The 4,121-nt window shown below is 38.3% G+C and overlaps 1 pseudogene; it reads right to left on the reverse strand.

Moving 5' to 3' along the window:
• Positions 1–3,182: 3,182 nt before the first annotated feature.
• On the reverse strand, positions 3,183–3,282 carry LOC121474921 (annotated as a pseudogene).
• Positions 3,283–4,121: the final 839 nt, after the last annotated feature.

Genomic DNA, 4,121 nt, shown 5'->3' on the forward strand with positions numbered 1-4,121 from the left:
TAATTAACTGATGGTTACCAGAGAGGAGGTGGGTGGGTGGATGGGGGAAATATAGGATGAGGATTAAAGAGTACACTTATCTTGATGAAATAAAGTTAAATTAAATTAAAAAAAATAAAAAAGGTGAGGCCAGAGATGGCAGTACTTTTTAAGAAGTGTTTTAAAATGTGTGAATTTCACACAGTGTTGGTCAACAGAGAAGGCTGTTGAATAGGCTAGGAATTTGCAAGGACACATGCTGACTCATATAAATGTTTGCCAAGTCACACCCTCACATGTTTAATCACGTGTTGGTTATTAGTGTGGAGAGTCTCTACCCTATGAATGTTTGTGTTTATATCACCTCTACGAACCTCACCTGTGGAATCAATTGCTTCTTCTTTAGTATTTCCACTTATCCATTCTGGCCTGTATTTTAGTATATATATAGTATATATATATATTTGTCTGCCCCTACCATAGATGTAAGTTCCAAGGTAGGAAGTTTTGCTCCAATTTTTATCACTTATTCCTGGTAGCAACTAACATATGCTATAATACTAGATACCTATTTGTTGGAAAAATAAACATAAAAGGACATTATACAATTAATCAATTGGATAAAATCACACTGAAATCATATGAGGTTCTGATTGGAAGTGATTCTCTTGTCATTCTGCTCATGAGATGATATTTAGTATGCCAGTAGGTATAGATGGTACTATGCTGATTTGCTGAAACTAATTAGTATATCAATTCCATTTTAATTTTGTGAGATGCATCCAAGATATATATTAACCCATAATTGGAATTAAATTCTCATAATATTTTATTAAGAAGCATGTCAAACTCACATCTCAGTTTAAATGAGAGAGTTTCATGGTCTTGCAAGTCGACTTGCTCAGAACTCTCCTAAATCTTGGAAGGACAGTGCAAAGAGGGCATTCCAGTATTGAGACAGGACAACTCAGAAATGTGAAAGTTTTCATTTTGAACTAATTGCATGTGTCTTTTGACAGGTAGGCATATATAATGCTGATGTTTTGAGGAATCCAAATGTAAGAATAATCTGAAAAGGAAACAGTAATTTAGGTTTTTTCCAACTAAATACTCCTCCATTTATCAACATTAATGTATCCTTTGTCATCCCTATTTACTGATAGTAGAGTTCCAGAAAATAGAATATAAATTATTTCCTTAAACCTATTGACTTTTACCTTCACTGAACTTCAGCTCTCTGATAACATAAAGCCATCTATTTTCAGTGATGCCTCTCCATCAGCAAAACCATACATCATCTGAAATTATACCTCATCATTTTGAGTTATGCTTCACCATTTGAGGTTATGCTACTTCCACAATGGCAAACTCTGGAATATAGTGATAGATAATTTATCAAGTAGATACTATATTGGAGACCCTGACCTAAATAGTTTACATGTAGTCATTTATGGGTTCTCAAAAACAGTCCTAATTATACCAGCTCCACAGTTAGTGAGGTAGAGCTAGGATTTGGCCCCTGAAAGTCTGGCTTCAGGTCATGTATGTATTGCCTATCAACAAAATATCCTCATTTGATTTAAACTCCCTGACTGCTACTTCTCCCAGCTCTTCGCTTTTCTTGCATGTAGCCTTCAGTATGTCATCCAGCAACTTGGTTCTTTCTTTCTAATCCTTTCCCATTCTATCACCCAACATGGATTCAGTGGTCATCCAATGCCACTTCACTCTTGCTATTACCCAGAAGTTTCTGCCTAGACCTTTTATCCCCCACCCCCTGCCCTAAATCTAGGCAACCAGTCAATCACTTCATCAGTTCTCCTTCTTAGGATCCAACACTTGGTCATAAAATTACATTGAGTAAATGCATTAAAAATTCAAGCTCTTTAGCCCTATGTAGGTTCTTGCTATTACTTAGTGAACTGTTAATTCAGTCCCTTGACAATTCTCTATTACCTCCTTAGGTCAAATATACCTAAACTTTTCCATATTTGTTAAGTCCTCAATGTCTTCAGGACCTAGCTCACATTTAGCAGATAAACTTAATTCTTATTTTACAAAGAGATTTGTGTATACCTCTCTTTTTCACCCTCACAATTTTTCTGTTTAATTCTAACCCTCCTTTTTTTTAAGAGAGGGAGAGAGATAATCCCAAGCAGGCTCCACATCCACTGTGGAGCCCAAAGTGGTGGGGCTCAATCTCACAACCTTTTGAGATCATGACCTGAGCCAAAATCAAGAGTCAGATGCTCAACTGACTGAGCCACCCAGGGGCCCATTAGTTTCCCTTTTTATCCCTAGGCTTAGAAGAAGAAAGATTCTTCCATTTTAAGGTTGACTTCTTTATCTATACTTTTGGTCTATTCCCATATAGGCTCTTCTAGGAAGTTGTCAGTTACACTCCTGAAGGTATTTTCTACCTTCCAACTGTCTGTTCTTACTAATTTTTCCCTCTCAGCAAATTAACTCATTTGAGTAATCTTTACTTTAGGAATAAAGCAGAGTAGAACAATTCTATACTTTGATCCTTTACATTTTAATTTACCTGTCTCATCTCCAGCCCTTGTTTCTCTTTCTTGAAAGAGTAGCTTACCTTCACTGACTTTTCTTAATATCATTCCTATGGATACTATTCCATGAAGCCTAGGATAATTAGCCTAAGGTATTCACTTCATATCCTCTTTCCTCATTCTGATCCATGTTTTTAGCCTTCTAAAAGTGAGGATCTTCCTCCTTGGTTGTAGAAAGCACTAACTCATCCTACTGCTCCAGATGCATGGGAGAAGGGAGACTAGAAAATGAGAGCACTAAGCAATCCTAAAGAAAAGATCATAAAAGGAATCTCTAAATGTAGGCTGTTTACAAAGAAGTAAGAACTTTTAACATCCCTAAAGCCTTTCTGTTAGCACTGAGGACCTCCTGTATTTTGGTCTTAACACTGAGTGATGAAGGAAATGGGACCTTGAACTCTGTCTTTAGAAGGGAGAGTGCCACTGGTTTTAAGGTTGTTCCAAAGCTAACAAATCCGAGGCAATAATGGATCATTTGCTCAGGAGTCCATCTGACTACCTGATGGCTGATTTGAAATTATACCAGTTTCCAGGCCTTCTACTGGCTAGGCCAATGTATCTGAAACAGTACGGATAAGTAGTCCATCTGGAACTCCGAAGGATATAGGTGTGGGTAAAAAGACTGGCAAAGGCCAAAATTTATAATCTTTATTTGCATGTCATCCTTGTGCAGAGGCTGTGCTAGTTTTCTCTGTATTGTTCCAATTTTTGCATATGTATTGCTGAAGAAAGCACATAATTATTATCTTTAATTTTATGTGTTTATTAGAGCTCTCATTTTACTTCAGACCCCTTGCCTTTTTTGGGACAGCTCTGAGGTATAACTCATCCTTTGAGTTCTCCTTGCAAACAGGCTGAAGCTGGATTAAATCCTGCATGAGGTTAAATTCACTTCATATAACAGGTAATTCAAGCATTACTTTTAGAATTGGTTTTAAAAGCCCAGGCATTTGGGACACCTGGGTGGCTCAGTGGTTGAGCATCTGCCTTTGGCTCAGGGCGTGATCCTGAGGTCCTGGGATCAAGTCTGTATCGGGCTCCCCGTGGGGAGCCTGCTTCTCCCTCTGCTGCTGTCTCTGCCTCTCTCTATGTGTCTCTCCTGCAACACATGTCTCTAAATCTTCAAAAAGAAAATCAAACCAGGAATTTATCATTTTGGAAAAAAGTCCTTCCTCATTTTTTCTATACCTGCCTTTTTTTTTTTTTAAGATTTTATTCATTTATTCATGAGAGATATAGAGAGAGGCAGAGACATAGGCAGAGGGAGATGTAACAGACTCCCCTTGGGGAGCTCGATGCAGAACTCAGTCCTGACGCAGGACTCAATCCCCATGCAGGACTCCATCTCAGGACTGGATCCCAGGACTCCAGGATCACACCCTGAGCCAAAGGCAGACACTCAACTGCTGAACCACCAAGGCATCCCTCTATACTTGCTTTGACCTTCATCTAAGAAGGAATGTAATGGGCTTCATGACTTAAGCAATTGGGAACACTGACACAAGAAGAAAACTTTAAAACATATCATAAGTGCTGCTTCTACTTACGGCAGATGAGCTAGCATGACTCATG

The sequence above is a fragment of the Vulpes lagopus genome, chromosome 1 (genome assembly GCF_018345385.1).
Source record: "Vulpes lagopus strain Blue_001 chromosome 1, ASM1834538v1, whole genome shotgun sequence".
Lineage (NCBI taxonomy): Eukaryota > Metazoa > Chordata > Mammalia > Carnivora > Canidae > Vulpes > Vulpes lagopus.